Here is a 19,639-nt window from a genome sequence, read left to right as displayed (position 1 = left end):
TAGAGTAGAAAGTGGGATGAACTTACTAGCTACCCCTATATTGAAAAAACCGTGAAAGGCAATTGAGATGCTTAATTTGATATATCACTTTCCCTTGGCCACAGTACCTAGTTTTGTGTCAAACACCAGTTTAGACATTACAATAAAGATATATTCAAAGATGAAGTTAAATCTGAAGACTTTGAGTGTAATATATTGCCCTCATTCAATATGTGTGTGTGTGTGGGGGGGTGGCTAAGAGAAAAGACTGAGATATGGAGAAGGAATTTAGCCTATAGTCTGCTTTCGATTGGAGATCACAGAAGGCACCTCTAGCTTGCTGACCTGGCCATCATAAAAGCATTAAAATCCTTCCTTCCTTCCCTCCCTCCCTCCCTCCCTCCCTCCCTCCCTCCCTCCCTCCCTCCCTCCCTCCCTCCCTCTCTCCCTCCCTCTCTCCCTCCTGGCTCCATTTCTCTGAAGAACTATTCGTAACTTTTACCACTTCTATGTTTTAAAACTCAAGAGACACTGAATCTATTGTTTCTGTCCAGTTGTCTCGTGTTTTGTAGAAATGTACTGTGGCTGGCAGTAGAGTGGTCTTCAAGGAAGAAACGCATTCTGGGAGATTTTGCAAGGGGCAGCTGTCAAGAGCTGTCAGGAAGTGTCTGTATTTGCATGTTTTCCAAGCATGTTGTGGCTCTGTGACTTTCCATGGAGGAATTTGGTATTCAGAAGTCAATAAACAAATTACATTGATCTGTAATGTAGGGCTGTCACGGTGACTGATGGGGTACCCACTCCTTCAGAACAGTGTGTGCAGGAAAAACAAGACAGAAATTGCCCATGCAAATGACAAGGGATGTGGTGAGAATTCAGCACAGGACGTTCCTCCTAGGGAAGCTGCCACCGTGGAAATTTTTGTCTGGGAAAGCCATTCTGTTTGCAGTGCGGGCAATGCTCTTGACATGCAGAAGTTCTTTGTTGAGCAGACTCTGTGATTGATCAGTTATGGAATTATCCTGTGCCACTTTCGTGCCCTACCCAGGGAGATTTACAACCTGTACGGCGATAACATAAGGGATGGGGTGAGGGAGGGAGTAGAAGGCTAATTGTCTTGGTAAAGTGAGCAATACTTGGAATTCATACCTCACGCCATAATTTATTCCACTGAACACCTTTGACAGTACTACTCAGGTATGCAGAGGAGGCAGCAGACCCACTTTACAGTATGAGGAAAGAGGACTTCTGGGTGAGAAGGCACAGCCTGACCAGAGCTAGCTGGTACTAGAGTAAGGATGGAGTGTCTTTTTCACGCAGTAGTTAAGTTATTTTAGGCACCAGATTTTTAATAAAACTTCAGTACATTGATGGATTCACTGCTATGAATATATGCTTAGTTAATACTTATTTGTGTAACTTAATACATTAATGGGACAAAGGAGAATGAGCTTAAAAGACATTTTAAGACCTTCTTTGGAGACACATTAAACATGAGATGGCTTTTTTGGGATGAATTTAGGAGAACTGTGAGTTACAATATTGATAGACCTTTCTACAGAAATAAAACAGTGGCCCTGTAGATATTTCTGCTGTCTTCAGGCCTGCCTGGTTGACACTGCCTGTCGGCACAGAGTTACAAGAAGGGGTGCGACATGTTCAAGTCTTGGCAGACATTTGACCGAGGAATGTCTTAACTGTTACATGTTTGTTCATAGTCATAACTGATGCATGGAACACAGAGCCATCTTTTGTGTCCATTTTTAAGTAAATCAACAAGGTATTTTAAAACAAATGAAAGCATTAGGAAAAAGCGCCTAGCGGTGTGATGTCATCCTTCCCCAGAGTTTCAATTTGTGGCTCAGGGGTCAGCTTCTATTGTATCTCAAAAGGCTGCTTGGCTGTCACCCAACATTTTAATCCTGTTAATCCTGTTGAGAACGCAACACTATGAAAAACCGTGGACTAGAGCTGAATTCTGCTTTCCTTCTCATCCAAAAAGGGACGTTTCGCCTTTGGTTATTGCTATGGTTTGGAGCAGAACTGTTTTCTACAGGTTCATGTATTTGAATGCTTGTTCCTTGGTGGGGAGCACTGTTTTTGAAAACTGTGAAGCCAAGGAAGGTGGGGCCTGCCTGGCAGAGATGGTCACTGTGTGTAGGCCTTTGAAGATACAGCCCAGCCCTGGTTCCCCTCTGGTTTCCTTGGCTTCCAGGCCCAGAAGTCACCAGAAGCTTCACCACATGCCCCTGCTGCTTCTAACTAGGCTTCTCCCTCTGCTACATCTTCCTCATCAGGATGGACTATATTTCCTGAAAGCCAGGGCTAGAAGAAACCCTTCCTTCCATAAGGTATTTGTCTGCCAGACATTTGCTCAAAGTCACAAGAAGAGTAACAAGTGCAGTTATTGAAAGAAAACAGAAAACGATGAAAATATTATGTTTATTTCTTAGCTCTACTGAACCTCAATTTTATAATGCAAATGAGAAGTCACATGTCTGCCTTTCTTCTTAAACTTTATGCTTTGGTGTATGTACGCATTTGGAGAAGGGCTAAATCAAGCTATTTAGCATATTGCATTAACTCACATACTTATTTTCTGAGGGTGTGCTGAAAACACATATAGCTATTTTCTTAGCATTTTAAGCATAAGACATGCTGTTAACTGCAGTCATCACACTATACAGTGGATCTCCAGAATATCTCCATTCCGAGAAATGAAATTCTGTATCTGGTGACTACTGTCTCTCTAACTCTCCACCACCACCTCTGATGGCCATCCTTTTACCTGCTGGTTCTATGAGTTGGAGTTTCCTTTCTTAAAGAGTCTACAAGAAATAAGATCTTGCTGTATTTGTCTTTCTCTTCCTGACTTATTTTCCTTAACATAATGGCTCCCAGGTTTATGCATGTTGTAGCTGATAGCCAGGATTCCCTCCTTAAGGCTGAGTAGTACTCTCTGTGTGAGTGCCATGGTTTCTTTATTCCATCTGTGTCCTTGATGGACACTTAGGTCAACTCTAAGACCTAGCCCTTGGAAACAGTGCAGCAATAAACATGGTGGTCTGTGTGTCTTTGTCACATGTTTGCTTTATTTCATTTGGATGTGGACCTAAGGATGAGATTGCTGATCAAATGTTATTTCTATTTTGAATGATTTGAGGACTTCCTATGCTGTTTCCCATAATGAGTAAACAAATTCACAGTCCATTGGGTTCCTCCCTCTCCATATTCTTGCCAACACTTTTTGTCTTATTTGTTTTTTGTTAAGATTTATTGATTCGTGTGTGTGTGTGTGTGTGTGTGTGTGTGTGTGTGTGTGTGTGTGTGTTTCTGAGTGAATGTATGTGCATAACTGTGTGCAGTGCCCATGGAGACCAGGAAAAGGCACTGGATCTCCTGGAACTAGGGTCACAGCTGGCTGTGAGCTGCCTGATGTAGGTGCTGAAACTGAACCCAGGTCCTCTGCAGGAACAGTGAGTGTTTTTAACTGTGGAGCCAGTTCTTCAGCTTCATCTTTTGTCATTTTGATGGTGACACTCTGAGAAGGGCCATCCCTTTGGGGCTGTAACATGTATTTACCTCTCTAGTGATGAGTGATACTGGACAAAATTTTCATAGACTTTTGGCTGTTTGGAAAGTAACTCTTTTTGAGAAATGGTTATTTGGGTGTTTTATCTCTATTTGTTTTCTTACTATTCAGTTGTTTGGGCAACTTTTTTTTGTAGTACTGGGGCCCAAGCTCAGGCCTTTGTGCCCTACTGTGGTCCCAGCCTAGTCCTTCATTTCTTGATCAAAGTGGATCATTTAAGATATTGGACATTTCCTAATTCTTCGGTGTCTTAGGAGTGCACATGCAGTCCATTGAGATTGTGTGTGTGTGCTTTCAATTGTCAGTGGCTTCAGCTGTCAGATGGAGACTGTAACACTTAAAAAACAAATGTGTAAATTGAATTTTCCAGTTGTTAGGTACTTGAGTGGTCAGATTTAATCTCTGATCTTACCATTTTGGATTCTATTAATTTACTGTGGTTTCCTGTAAGAAGCCATAAAAAGTACCAGCTTTAAGCTATGGCAGAATCAATGTAATGATTATAAGGAATCTTAGAGATGTAGTTTTAATTTTAATAATTTATAGATGCCTATAAGCCAGATATATTTAAAGGGCTGAAGCTTAATCTTCCTTTTAGTGATGGAGTCTGCAGCATTCTTCTGAGAATGCTAATCCCATCATTTCACTAGTTTCTGATGGGATGTTCACTGACACATTAGCCATTAAATGTGTTTTGAAAGCTCCCTTTCTTCCCCAGGCAAGCATACAGGAAGTGAACAACAAGGAGCTCACGAACACATGGAGATATAATGGGTTATTGTGAGTGGGCTACAGGAATGCAGTGAGTCTGCTGCTGAGGGGACTCGGAAGTTTAAGGGACAGGAACATTTGAACAGGGTTGTAAAGGATGGAGAAGCTCAAAGTGAGGAGAAACATCCAAGGAGTGACAAAGGGTAGGGAAGCTCACAGTGAGGAGAAACTTAAGGAGTAACAGAGTGCAGAAGCTCACAGTAAGGAGAAACACCCAAGGAGAGACAAAGAGTGGAGAAGCTCACATTGAGGAGAAACACCCCAAAAAGTGAAGGAAGTGAAAAAGTGTAGCAAGTCTTTCTCTGTACCACCAGCTCCCAATAATGACACAGAGACTTCTTATTAATCATGAAAGCTTGGCCTTTAGGTTAGGCTTGTTCCAAGTAGCTCTTATAACTTAAATTAACCCATTTATATTAATCTACCTTCTGCCACATGGAGTTACCCCTCTTCTGTCTTGCACTTCCTGTTCCCTCTCTGTGTCTGTTTGGCAACTCCCCCTTCCTTTTTCCAAGAGTCCTCTCTTTGTCCCTAGAAGTCCTGTCTAACCTCTTCCTGCCAACCTATTGGCCATTCAGCTCTTTATTAAACCAATTACAGTTACATGTCTTCATACAGTGTACAAATATCCCACAATAACAAAGTCTCAGGGCTGAGGAGAGTTTGTAAACAATCATGGTCATTTTTTCTATCCACTGAAACATTCATTCTTTTTTTATTTAAATACTTAGACTGAAGTTTTGTGTGAGTCACCATTTCTCAGGATGTGCTCTACAGAGCATCAGGTGTGTAAGATATTCCTGGAAAGACAGGGCAAGTCTGGGAACTACTGAAAAATCCTGTTGAGTTTGGTTGATACCTCATTGCCCAAACACATGCAATGATGAAACACATTTTTTTAAACAGCTTTTTAAAAACTATTTATTTATTTATATCATATAGACTCTATTTTTCATGGGACACTATTTAGAGAACCTTGTCTGAAATCATCATATCTCGTATCAACTACATATACACATACACACACAAACCTCTCTTTTTTCAAGATAAATCTATAGAAAGAGTTTTGGTAGTAATATACACATTTAATACAAGATTAGTGATTAGGGGATGTGTACCTCACTTTACAATTCTCTCCTCCCACTCTAAATTTTATTTTATATTTGATTGGCAACAATAGAAGACAGCTAAACAGTTCTATATGTTACTGTGTAGTCTGAAACATGTATGTTGAATAAACAGCAATTTTATTATTAGATACCTGATAATTATTGGTTGATTGAATGAATGCTTGAGAGACCTTGGTGTTCCAGTTTAAGGGATGTTTTAATGAAGAATGACAGTTGTAAAAAAACATAGACCTCATCATAGGATATTTGATGGCATGAAAATATGCCCATCTATAATTCTTTCTTGAATGAACAGAACTTTTAGTTGATAAATAAAATTTAAAAGATCATTACCTTCATCACATATGTCTCTATGCACAAGTATGAACCCTGAATACATTATTTTGTAAAAGAAAAATAAAAAAATTGAAGAATGGTGTCTCCTGATTGTCTCACTTCAGTAAGAATGTTTAATACTCAAGGAAAGGGGGCTAATTATCTTGTTTATTGTGCATAGAAAGTACACTTGAAGATCTTAAGATTTTTGTAAGATTACAGGCTTTCAACATCCTGACAAGGCTGCTTCTAAATTAATCTACATTGAGGGCTGTCTTTTAGTAGGATGACAACTGGTTGGTGTTGCTCAATTTTTATTGAAAGAAGGAACACATCAAAAATGCCTGTACTCTCTGCTGAATGTAGCATCATAAGGGAGAGTGAGAATGCATTGAGGAATGGGTGTTGTTCAGACCCTTTCTAAAGATATGCAATTGCTTCCAACACAGGAGAGACCTACTTCTTCAGATTAAACTCTTTAGAGGCAGCTGTTCAAGTGGGTTATCGGAGGATTCTGTCCAGAACATATTCCTTCCTTGTTTGATTATACTGCAATCTTTCCCCCTTCTCTCTCACCTCCTCTTTTACTCCATAGCAACTATTATTTTATTATCAAAAGGACATAATTAAATGGTTCAATGACATTAAACTACTTTTGCTTTTCATGTGGTTTAATTTTCTAAGTAAAAGTAAAGACTTTGTGAAAGCCATTTGTTTCTGCTAATCAAAGTTAATGTGTAATTCTTATCAAAAGAAAGAGAATTGTACAGCTCAGAGTCTATGATCAGCTAGGTGTGGTGGTATATGTCTATAATTCTCACCATTGAAGAGGTTGAGGTAGGAGGTCATGAGTCTGAAGCAAGCCTGAGCTACATATAGTGATCCTGTCTCAAAAAGGTTCTCAACAAACAAAGTAAGCAAGCAAAACAAAACAAAACAAAATACCATTGTGTTTCACAAGAACACTCTAAAGGTATGTTGGTCAATATTTAACAATGGACACTCTGGGGAACAAAGGACCATGGTGAAAAATATTCTTAACCAGGTTCAAGTTCTCAACCTGATACCATAGGACTTGGAGTTTGTAGTGGTTTGAATAAAAATGCCCCCTCCTATAGACTCATATTTGAATGCTTAGTCACTAGAGAATGGAAAGGTTAGAAAGGATTAGAAGGATTTGGAGAGAAGTGTGCCACTGGGGGTGGGCTTTGAGGTTTTAAAAGCCCAAGCCAAGCCCAGTTTATCTCTCTGCCTACAGATCAGGAGGAAATTTTCACCTACTGCTCTAGCACTTATCTGCATGCTGCCATGCTCCCCACCATGATGATAATGGACTAAACCTCTGAAACTGTAAACGAGCCCCCAGTTTAATGCTTTCCTTTATAAGAGCTGCCTTGGTCATCGTGTCTCTTCACAGCAATAGAAGAGTGTCTAAGACAGAGTTGGAAGAGCTGCATCATAGCATATTATTACACAGTATTGTCTCTCATTGACACAGTGGCTATAACTAACACCCAGAGTGTGCACACTAGTGCACTTTGTGCTAGTCATTTTTTTTTCCTGTGACAAATTACCTAAAGACAATACTACACACTAAAAACAGAAACAAAACTTAAAGGAAGAAAGATTTTCTTTGGCTTGTAGTTTCAGAGTTTGCAGTCCATGGCCACTTGGCTCCATTGTCTCCAGGCTGTCCTGAGGCAGACTGGCATGGTAGAGAGCATGTGGAAAGAAGAGCTACTCACCTTGTAGTAGGCAGGAAGCAGAGAGGCAGTCATGGGCCGGCACATATAAACACTTTAGAACACACTCCTGTAAACTTTTCCTTCAGCTCCACTTCCTAGTTTCTTAATAATATCATCAAGTTTTGAATCCATTAGCAGATTTTCCATTGCTTAGGTCGGATCCCTCACCAATCATTCACCTCTCAATGACTGGATACACCAGCTGGGGCTCATTCATGTAGGATTTGCAAATTTAGAAAAAAAGTCCTCAATTTTTTTTCAATTAAGGAAAACATTCAATTTATTATTAATATTTTTGGTCTGAACTTTAAGGATCTCACAACTGAACAAAGCCTAGTTTGAAATCAGAATTCTTTAATGTATAATTTTTACTTCAGTCCAGCATATAATTTTATGGATTGGGAATGTGTATAGCCTAGGTAATGGAAAATTTCCCCAACAGTGACTCCAAATAGCAATTTCTTTTGATCTAAGGATTATTTTAAACTCTTAAAATTGATTAAGGACACTCTAAAGCTTTTATTTACGTGTGTTGTATCTATATTTGCCATTTTAATAATTAAAGGGCTTGTAATCCTTATATTTATGCAGTAATTACTGTTTTCTAGGATTTGACTGTCAGTTGATCCTACAAAATTGAATCACACAATAATAGCACTGGAAGTACACATCATGCAAATAATCCTTATTTTTTAATATTATAATGATGGTAGTGGTGGTGGTGGTGGTGTGTGTGTTTATGTGTGTGTATGTGTATGAGTGCATGCATGTGCCACTCTGTGCTTGTGGAGGTCAGAGGACAGCTTTTGGGAGTTGATTCTCTCTTTCTACCTTGGGTCCTAGATATGGAACTTAGGCTGTCAGACTTGTTGTTAAGTGCCCTTACCTGCTGAGCCATCCCACAGAACCCTAATACTCCTTATTGCAGAATCTTATATGCAGTTTGGCTCACTAGGAGAAGAAGCTATGACTGGAAGTGTCTTAGCCCTGTACTGAGGGGTACTACAAATGCCTTTCGTTTTCCCATGACATTTTTCAAGCCTTCATTATGGATTAAGAATTTATCCTAAGTTTTTATAACCCAAATTTCATGACAACTTTTGAAAGTCAATATGTTCTATCTCATTTTCCAGCAATATAACTACATTTTCGGGGGTTGTGTACACAGTCAGGATCTTACAGGAGCCCCATCTTGATTTTATGGCTTGGTCTCAATCTTGAGCCAAAAGAGGTCACTCCTGAGCTGTCCCTTGTCCCTGCGTGTTTCCATTCCTGTGTTGGAATGCTCCCAGACCCTGTATAGTCTACATTTCTTGGGTTCTGCTTCTTTGTGCTGTTGATGGCCTTTCTGCCTGGACCTGGGGGCTTGGAACTCTTCAGTATCACACAGACTCACTCTGTATTCTCTTTTGCTTCCTGTCTTAACCTGAGTAATAGTCTTCTGAAAATATTCATTCTATGATGGAGTTTTTCCCTCAAGGACACTTCACAATTCTTCATGGTTTCAGAAATTAGGAAAGATGATGCAGAACCCATCCCAGAACCATTGCTTCCCCAACCCCCAGTCTTCCATTGCCCTGACTGTGACCTCTGCAAAGAGTGCTTACTGGAGAGAGAGAGGTCAGAGAATCTGAGACAGGGACCCCCCCCCCATCATCATTGTAGTACCTGGTAACATTTTCTGTTCTTGTTTCTCAATCATTCTATGGAGAGAAAACACCATTAATAACAGCTCTGATAAAGCACACTCACTTCTGTGTATTGTGAAGAAACCAAAAGGCAGGTGCAATATATTTTACATTCACAGAGCTGTAAGGTAGTAGTATCCTATGGTGGTAAGGGTAGAGGATCCAATTTAGAGGCTGCTATTGGAGACTTAATTCTACTTTTCTAGCAAAGAGAGGGCCTGAAGGAGGGCTCTCAAGTTCTTGATGACTAATTGTGTGTGCGTGTTTTGTTAGGTCTTTAAAAACTTATTTATTCTTTTTTTTTTTTTTTTTTTTTTTTTTGGTTTTCTGAGACAGGGTTTCTCTCTGGGTAGCTTTGCGCCTTTCCTGAAACTCACTTGGTAGCCCAGGCTGGCCTCAAACTCACAGAGATCTGCCTGGCTCTGCCTCCCGGGTGCTGGGATTAAAGGTGTGCGCCACCACTACCCGGCTCTATTTATTCATTTTTATGTGTATGGATGTTTTGCCTAAATTCATGTCTGTGCACCATGTGCATGCAGTACCGATGGTGGCCAGAAGAGGGTGTCAGACCCCTGGGAGCCACCATAAGGGTGCTGGGGATGGAGCCTGGGTCCTCTGAAAGAGCAGTGAGAGCTCTTAACCACTGGGCTTTCTCTCCAGCCTAGGTCTTCTTTGTTGTTGTTTTTTAACTGTGGATTGGGCACTGGTTTAGTAGGTCAAAATTAGCATTCTAAAAGAAATAGAATAGACCAGAATAAGAGACATTTGCTGGGCATCACATAGAACAGACAAAAGTATCACAGGAAGTGCCCTGGAAATTTCCATTTTCCACATGCTGTATATACTGAGGTGAGGTGAAACACAGGTGCTGCTAAAGTCCTGAGAACACCATGTTGGATCACTTTTAGCTGACACTGAATTTGTCGTACCGTTCAATTCTTTTTTGAACAGAAAATGCCCTATATTAAATTATTTTTAAACACTGGGCTTGCGAGTTGTAAGCTTGAGTCTCTGCTTGATTGAAATGTCCTGGTTTTGTCTTCATAGTTAGGCAGGGTGGAAATCTATATTACCTGAAACATAGATAGACACCATCTTGCTGATCAGAAGATTGTTAATATCACAGCTTTGTAGCTAAACTCCCTCCCCCGCCATCACCCATTGCTGTTTTTTCTCCCACACCTTCCTCTTCCTCCTCTCTGAAGTTTTTGCTTTGGGATGTAGAACTCTCCTTATAGTAGGTCTGACAAAGGTGTTTATCTATTCAGTCCTGTGTCCTTTGGGGATAAAGATGGAGGTATTTCTTTATTTACTGCTGGTTTTATTTGCAATTTTCTGATTAAATTATTAATTATCTTCAGATTTCTTATCTATTCTCTCATATTGCTTATCTTTTTGTTCTTCATTGTAGGAGTCTTCTCCACCCTAATTCACCCCGAAGACTGCAGTTTGATTGTTTATTTGTTATTCTTTCTCTCCATTATCTATTTGACTTTAGCAATCATTTAGATAGATTTGTGTGAAGATGTCACAATGAAACCCATTTCTTTTTATGCCAACTAAATTTAGTTAGGAAAATATTTGAAAAAAAAAACAACCCAACACTAGTATTTAAAAATTTTAAGTCTTGCAAGGTGGCTTAACAGGTAAAGGGGCTTGCTGCCAAGCCAGATGACCCAAGTTCTATCCTGGAACCTGCATAGAAAAAGAGAGAACTGGGTCCTGCTAGTTGTCCTCTGATCTCCATATATGCCCACAGAGACAGAGTTAATTAATGAAATGTTAAATATTTTAAAAGTACGTAAAAATTAGTTTGTTTAGAATATGGCTGTATATGTTTTGACAAACGTGGTTAAATGATCACCGTGGTCATGATCAAATGTAAAATACTCTCTCGTGTGTGTGTGTGTGTGTGTGTGTGTGTGTGTGTGTGTGTGTGTGTGTGTAGAGGTCAAAAGGTGATATTGGGCTGCTGTGGGATGTCTTTCTGTATGCTGTGAATATGTGTGGCTCCCATTGGATAATAAATAAAGCTGTTTTGGCCTATGGCAAGAAAGCTTACAGCCAGGCAGGAAATCCAAGCAGAGATACAGAGAGAAGAAGGGTGGAGTCAGGGGAGACAGTGGAGCTGCTGAAGGAGCAACAAGATGGAGCAGACCAGTAATGCTACGACCACGTAGCAACATATAGATGAATAGTAATGGGTTAATTTAAGATGAAAGAGACAGCTAGCAAGAAGCTGAAGCCATAGGCCACACAGTTTGCAATTAATATAAGCCTCTGTGTAATTATTTTATGAGCAGCTGTGGGACTGCAGGTGGGAGAGATTCGTCCAGACTGCTGGACAAGGCAGGACCGGAGAAACTTTTGTCTACCTTGGGCATCTTCCTCAATTGCTTTTCCATTTTGCTTTTTGAGGCACGGCCTCTCACTGAACCTGGAGTTCACTGAGTCATTGACGCTGGCTGGCTAGTCACCGCCAAGGTTCCCTATCTCAGCGTCCCTGCTGTTGGGACAGGACACTGCTCTGCCAGGCTTTTACATGGGTGCTGGTGATAAAACTCAGGTCTTCCTGCATGTGCAGCAGGCATTTTACTAGGTAAGCCACCTCTCCACCTCCTAGAATACTTTGTCACTCCGAGAAATTCTCTCTGTGGCTCCTGTGTAATCCACCTGACCCTCACCCTCACTTCCACACCATGGGAACCACTAGTTCCAACAAATGTATTTCTGAGTTTCACGTTTCTAAGAGTAGCTTTGCGCCTTTCCTGGAACTCACTTGGTAGTAGCCCAGGCTGGCCTCGAACTCACAGAGATCCGCCTGGCTCTGCCTCCCGAGTGCTGGGATTAAAGGCGTGTGCCACCACCGCCCGGCTCATTTTCCCCTTTAGTAACTTGTCTTTGCTGGTGTGAGCATTTCGGGAAGAAGAGCTGTAGTGGCCTCTTGAATGTTTTACTCAGTTCTTGCACATGCACCGTTTCTTTCTGAGGTAGCCATGTTCCCTATACCCCTGTCTTTCTCTGTCCTATTTACATATTTGTACTTCTCTTCTTGCTGCTGAATTTTCTTTATTGGGGTGTGGTAGGGGGCACCATTAGTATTTATTCAGTTTGGGGAACAGAGGGTGGAGCAGCAAAGGCGACCTGGATAACTTGCTGTTCAGGTGGTATGCTATCCATGGGCTTCAAGAGGCAAATGGCTGGGAATGCAGGCAGGCAGCTTCTTGGGCCAGGACGGAGAACCCTCAGGTTCTCAGAACACACAAAACTAAAACAGAAGCAAGGAGGGTTGTGCTTTGTGGATTAAGTACCCCCACTTCCTGCCTGAACATCTGATGTGGGGTCTGTATGTCACTTCACAGCCCACCATTATTATCTCAGGCCCCTGATTAGGATACAGACCCCACAGGTGGATTGCTTTCTTTCTTTAGAGATAATTAGCATGCAAGGGCTTCTCTTGTCAGCTGGCCGGGATGTGTTTCTTTTAATAGCCTGGTCACTGTCACCCTGGTGACATTTCTAGAGTCCTCTTCTGTCAGGCTTGTCCACCAATCTGATCCTATGTGATTGTATCTTTCTTTAAGCTTTACCTTCTACTTTCAATGCTTGTATTCTTTTCAACAATGTCCCCTGTCTTCCTTTCTCTTCCAAATATATACATATATATGTATGTGTGTGTGTAAGAGTTGAAAATGTACATTTAAAAATATCTCAGCTGGGTTTTGAATGGGAGGTGCTTGGCTTTACCGTTTGAATTGGAAGCTAATACATAAGACGAGTTTTGAATGTAGTAAATATGTTTCTTTTGAAACATGGCACCTAGTTCAGACCTTCCACTTCAGACCTTCCACAGAGCTTTTTTTCCCCCCATGTCATTAACCTGCGATAAAAAAGGTTAAGTCTGGACATTTTTCTTCCTACCCTGGGGCACTGAACCCAGAAGTATAATGACCTATTGAGTTTTAGTGTAATCATACAATCAATGCCAGGAGCAAGTGCATTGAAAGAAGAACCTATATACTTTGTAGTCAGATTCTGTGGCTTCAGAGTCTGGGCTTGAGTAGCTATGACTTGCGTAGGGAGTTGTGTGGAGTAGACAAAAGAGAACAGTCAGGGGCACAGTAGTTAAGCCAGATTATAATAATCAGTTCATTTTCTTTAATGCATAATGATGCAAAAGATATTGGGTTTGTTTAAATTTCCTCTTTTCTTCCCCCTAGTTTGCTTACTGTGGAAAAGTATATTAAAATAAATTTAATACACAACTTTAGAAGCTGACAAGTTGAAGTGTGTTGGACAATTTCCCACATTCCCCAAGGATAGTTCTCTAATTCTGTAGTGGAGACAATAGTTAAGTAGATTTTCATTTGTTAAAATATGTTTTTATAGTCTGAAAAGTGAGGAAACAAGCCGCTTGCAAATTATGAAATAAATGGATTCTGTGAATCACAAAGAGGTGCATGCTGTGGTTGGGGCTGTTTGTCAGCAGTCACCTGGATCACTGTGTCAGAGGAATGTTGGGTCCTTTTTGGATCCTGTGCAGAGTGATGTGCCTGAGTGTAGTCAGTGGGGTATGTGCTCAGTAAAGATCACTCCAGCAGTGTTTCTTTTTTCTTCTTCCTCCTCTTCCTCCTCCTCCTCCTCTTCCTCCTCCTCCTCTTCCTCCTCCTCCTCCTCTTCCCCTCCTCCTCCTTCTTCTTTTCCTCCTCTTCTTCTTCCTCTTCTTCTCATTATTATTATTAATTGTTTTCCCTCCACAATTGATTTGGCTAACTTTTGGCCACAAATTCATCTCTGAGACAGTAAGATGATAATGGAAATGATGTAGCTGAAAGTAAAATTACATTGCTAGTTTTACATAAGTGTCTCCTTAAAACTAGAATTTTTGATGATTTCTTCCCTTCTATTTTTTTCCTGTTAGTACTGTAGTTATTATTATTTGTAACCAGTAGATATATACAAGAGCATATTTTTTGTGTTTCTAATTTTTTCTTACAAGCTTTGTTTTAATATATTTTCAGACTACAGTCATATCTCAGACTCTCAAGTCACAGATCTGCAGGTGCTTTTCTTGGCTACAGTCAACAGTACCTTTTGATTGATATCTCATACTCCCTTGTTTGTATGTTCCCATGATCAATATCAGCAACAAAGTAGGAAATAGAGTCTCCACCAGAAGCTCATATTTTTCCTCAACAACATGTAAGGGTGTGTGTGTGTGTGTGTGTGTAAAACCATGCACAGTCACACATATTAATATCTTGCCTTTTCTGCCATAATTCAAAATCTAGGTGACATGTTCCAATAGGTGATAAGCATTTCCCAGTGTGGTGGGTCAGGTTTACTGTGTAATCCCTTTGATAATGCCTTCCTTTATGAATACACGAGGGGAGTTACAATGGAGCCCTGCTGTGCAACTAGATCAATAGGTGGCAAGTTGTTTGACCCTCCGAGCCAGACGGAGAATTTGGTGGATTGTTAGACAGGTTATTGACTGCCCTTTGGAGAACTAGGGCTTGCATTCTCTAGCTCCTTTCAGCTGGGGCTTGTATTTCATGTATGAGGCCGCCATTATCATAATCCATTTTTCGCTTTCATGTTATCTATCAGCAGCTCTCATAAGCCTCCTTTTTGAAGGGCATTCCCCATTTGCTTGCTCTAATTCTTTTTTTTTTTTCAAATCATAAAATTGATGTTTTGTAACCAGCGGCATTCTGTGTGAGTTGTTTATGGAGGTGCTGCGGGGAGGAAGATTAGTGATAGAATTAAGTATGAGAAGACGGCTGTGGAGGGAGATGGGTGAATAGACAGCCCATCAGTGCCATAGGAGGACACAGGAAAGAAGTACATTAAAGCAGAAGTTCCTGGCAAATGTTATGATAAGAATTATGTATCTTTGGATAATGTTGAGTAGTGCTAATGGTCCACCAACACATTCCTACTTCAGTGGCTGTATTAGATAGATAGAAAGACGCCCATATTGACCATATATATTATTTTAGAATGCCTCTACCTATCAAGTGGGAGGATTATTCCATCATTATTCAAATTAGATCGTTGGTGGAAATGTGCAGAATGGTTGACATGCTTGTCACAGGAATCTTCTGAACTCCACATACGTGCCAGGGCACACTTACATGCATTTAATCTGAGAACTTTATTTATACAGTTTTCCACACTTAAAAAAGAAAAACAAATAGAATTCTTTTTTTCCAAATTATTGACAAAATTTCCTAGGAACTTTAGAAAAGTTGTTTTTTTTATTTTGAATTATGTGTGCATGTGTATGTTTGAGTGTGGGATTGTGCATGGAAGTGCAGTGCCCATGGAGACTAGAAGAAGGCATGAGATACCCTGGAACTGGAGTTTAAAAAGTTGTGAGATGTTAGATGGGTGCTGGGGCCCCATCCCAGGACTTCTACAAGAGCAGTAACTGCTCTTAATTGCTTAACCATCTCTCCAGCCCCAGAGCTTTAAAATAGATGTGTGTATGGGTGTGTACATAATATGTGTGTATGTATTTAGTGTCTATGTGTGTGCACATGTGTGTGTGTTTAGTGTCTGTGTGTGCACCTGTGTGTATGTGTGTGTAGTGTCTGTGTGTGTGTAGAGCATGTGTGCATAATGTATGCATATGTGTATAGTGTCTCTGTGTGTGTATGTCTCTCTCTCTGCATGTAATGTGTGCATGCATGTCTGCATGTGTGTGTAAGTGTGTATAGTGTCTGTGTATGTATGTCTGTGTGTGTGCATAATGTGTGTGTATATAAGTGTGTAGTGTCTGTGTGTATGTATGTCTGTGTGTGTAGTGTATGGGTGTGTGTGTAATGTGTTTGTGTGTGTGTATAAGTGTGAGGTGTCTGTGTGTATATATGTATGTGAGTATGTGACGGCATGTATGTGGAGTTCAGATATCAACATATCTGGGAGTTGGTTCTCTTCTACATTGTTTGAGACCAGGTCTCTTATTTACCTCCACAGACAGCAGGAGAGCTGACCTGGGGACTTCTGGAACTTCCCTTGTCTTTGCCTCCCCTCTGGCTATTGTGTTGAAATTATGCTTCTCACCCAGGTTCTGAATATCCAAACTCAGGTCCTCGCACTGACAAGCAAGCCCTATGTCCTCTGAGCCATCTCCTCAGCTCATCCCAGGAACAGTTTTTTGTTTTTGTTTTTGTTTTGTTGTAAGGATAAAAAACCTATAGGTTTTCCAATCTCTCAAATAATGTCCTTTATAGTTCTCAAATTAACCAAGTCTATTGGATGCAAGGATCGTGCTTGCACACCCTGAAGAGTGAAAGACTGGAGGTATAAGTGCACACACACATGCTCTGATCTTGGAGGACAAGTGAAGGAAGCCCCGGGCTTGCCTTTGGAGGTTCAGACTTCTCAATTTGGGCTGGTGGTGTGAGAGACAGTGAGAGGTGGAGAAGGAATGCTCAGAGGCAGCAAATGAAGCTTTTGCAAAGGCCGCACACCCTGGTGCTTTTCCTTTCTGCTGTGGCAGCTCGGAGCTGGCTTGTGTTCAGCTCTTCTAGGCATCAGAGAGGCCTTCCTTAAACAAATCTGTTCACATTTTTGTTTTCTGGAGAACACAGCACCGAGTAGATGTAAATTCACTGGTTCATATTTCTGCCTGAAGTCGCTCCATCTTCCGCACTTCCTGGGCCTCCCATCCCTTTGTGATTAGGCGCAGTTTCTGTTCAGCCTCCGTGGCTCTGCAGGCACCAGCTGCCCTCCTGTTGTCTTTATTCCACGGATTTCCTGTGCTAGGGGAGGTCTGGCTCAGCCTGGCTCCTTCTGGAGGCAGCTATAGCGCCAGGTGCCTTTCCACGGTCATCGTGGGATGGTCCCTCTCTGTCTTAGCCTTGTTTTCCTTCATGAGCTCTGTTCATTTTCCCCTGCCTCCCATTCCTATGATTCACTCCAGGTTCCCACCACTACCTTTCCTCAGTACGTCTGGGTGTGAGTGCAGACATCCTTAGTGAGGCACATTCAGACAGGACAGAATCGGATGCTGACTCCTCCCACAGGGCGCACTGTAACCGTGCAAACCCTACCCGAAGGAGCTGTTGAAAGCTGTGTGATGGCTGCTGATACACACTGGAGAGTCATTCCCGCTCGGAGAAGTCAGACACACTTTTTGATTGGCAAGTGCCATGATATGTTAGGATTTCACAGTCCCTTCCCTTTTGTGGTACTGGGCATCAAACTCAGGGTGTGTCATATGCTAAGCAAATGGTCTACCACTGAACTATACCCTGAGTCCCTGAGGCTACATATTTTGAACGCTACATGCCTGGGATTATCATGAGTTCTGTATTTCCCATGTTGGATATCTCTATTCATTTTGTATTTGCTTGCTTGACCTAGTAGTAATTAAAGGAATTATGTTGAAATTGTTCTCTGTTTGTGGGTATGCCAATTTCCATTGCTTTATTAACTTTACATTCTCTCCTTTGTCATATATGTGTTCACAGATATTTAAACGTTGGAGGTTAATATTAGGCTTATTTCCAGTTAAGATTTACTTCTGTTGGTGAATTCAATCTTTATCACTGTGTAATACATATATATATATATATATATATATATATATATATATATATATATATATATATACTCAGTAACTTTTATTGTTACTAATAATTTTGTTTTATATTAGTGTAGCTGTTTTATGGTAGAATGAAAAATATGAAGTAATAGACTTTTATCTGGCAACTATTTCCTAATAACATTTTTATGATTATTGAATTATTTTCTCAACTTCTAAATTTTTAGCTGTCCTGTTTATTTGTTGCAGCTTCTTCCTTCTGTCTTCATTTAAAAAAAATTGTATTGAATAAGATTTTTGATGCTTTAAAATTTTTATTTTTATTTTTTTCACTTTTATGAAATTTGAATTTATGTAGGATAATTCCATTCCTGAGGGCTACACATAAAGTTTTATCACATGTATTTAAGCAAAATCTGAAACTTAATAATACTCTAATTTTTCTTATGAAGGACCTTAGAATACTTTAATTGTCTAGTACTTTAGATTTGTTGTAGGAAGTTCTCAGATGGTTGGCATTGTTCTTGTTCTGAGCACTGTTTGCCTGTGTGTGTGTGTCCATGTGGACATACTGTGTGCCTGTGTGTCTATGTAGTGTGTGTCTGTGCATTCATGTGGACACACTATGTACTTTTACATTTGCATGCATAACCACTTTTTGGTATTGTCCTTTCATAATTATTTTCTTTCTTTCTGAAATGTCTCCTTCCTAAGTAGCATCCTAAGTGATCTAAGAGTTTGTTTATTTAAAATGGGTTACTTTCCTATCTTTAAAGGCAACTTTGAGTGATAGGAATTATTGCTATAAAATATAATTATTCATATTTGAGGAAAATATCCAAAATTACATATAAACCCCTGTCACCTTTCTACATCTAGAAATAGTTGTTGATTTTTGTCCGTTGGATAACATTACCCCTTGGTGGAGCCACTCAGAGCATGAAAGATCGTCTAGGGTGGGGTCACTCCCATAACTCAGAATAGTAGAGATGAGAAGTCAACTTAGCAATACAGATCATAACTTTTGCTTTTAAAAATGTTCTTAAGAATTAAAGTTGTATTTTTTAAAAAAGTAGATACTATTTGAAAAGATGTTAAGATGCTTTTTTCATGAAGGATATCTTGCCAGGCACAAAGGGTCTTTGTCAGGGGTCATTAAGACCATCCCCTGGTCCCATCACCCTTTAGAAGGTCTCCCAGGACCCAACATATGTATGCTCTTTAAAGCTATGGTCTGTTATGAATATGTAATAGTCACAGTCATCCAAGAGAAAAAGACATGGGAGATTCCCAGGGGAAGCAAGCTGGGAGCTTTTAAGGTCTTCTCCTGGCAAAGTCACCAGGGATACTTAGTTCCCCAAGGATGAGTTGTGGTAACACATGGTAGGATGGCTCATCGTGATGGTCAACTTGATTGGACTGAGAGGCTCCCAGGAGGTTAGTAAAGTGCACCATTGGTTGTGGTCATAAGGTGTTTCCAGAGAGGACTGACTAAGGGTGGGGAAGACTTCTTCTGATTGTGAGCAGTACCATCCTATAGGCTGGAGTTCCAGGTGGAATAAAGAGTGAAAAAAAAAGACCAAGTCTGTGAGTGCAGGCATTCTCTCTGTGCTTCCTGGCCATGATGATGTGAACTGCTAGGCTCTGCCTCCTTGTCATGATGGACTGAGACTTCTAAACTTACGAGCCAAAATAAATCTTTCTCCCTTTAAATTCACCAGTGTTTGTCATAGTGATGAAAGTCTTACTAACCCACTGGTCAAATGTTGCTAACCAGGGGAAGCTCAGTAGATACTCTGTGCCTAGGTTTCTTACTGGGGATCTAGATATGTAAAATGCGGTTTCTCATCTGTGGCATATTGGTA

General features: G+C 40.5%; 1 protein-coding gene across 1 annotated transcript in view; it reads left to right on the top strand.

The window, feature by feature from the left end:
• The window catches only part of Nebl (nebulette), a 359,628-nt gene that overhangs the window by 119,745 nt on the left and 220,244 nt on the right, over window positions 1-19,639 (top strand). The gene's annotated exons all lie outside the window — the stretch shown is intronic.

This window comes from Peromyscus eremicus, chromosome 5 (genome assembly GCF_949786415.1).
Source record: "Peromyscus eremicus chromosome 5, PerEre_H2_v1, whole genome shotgun sequence".
NCBI lineage: Eukaryota > Metazoa > Chordata > Mammalia > Rodentia > Cricetidae > Peromyscus > Peromyscus eremicus.
Note: the sequence above shows the minus strand (reverse complement) of the source record. Positions and strands in the feature narration are given on the sequence as shown.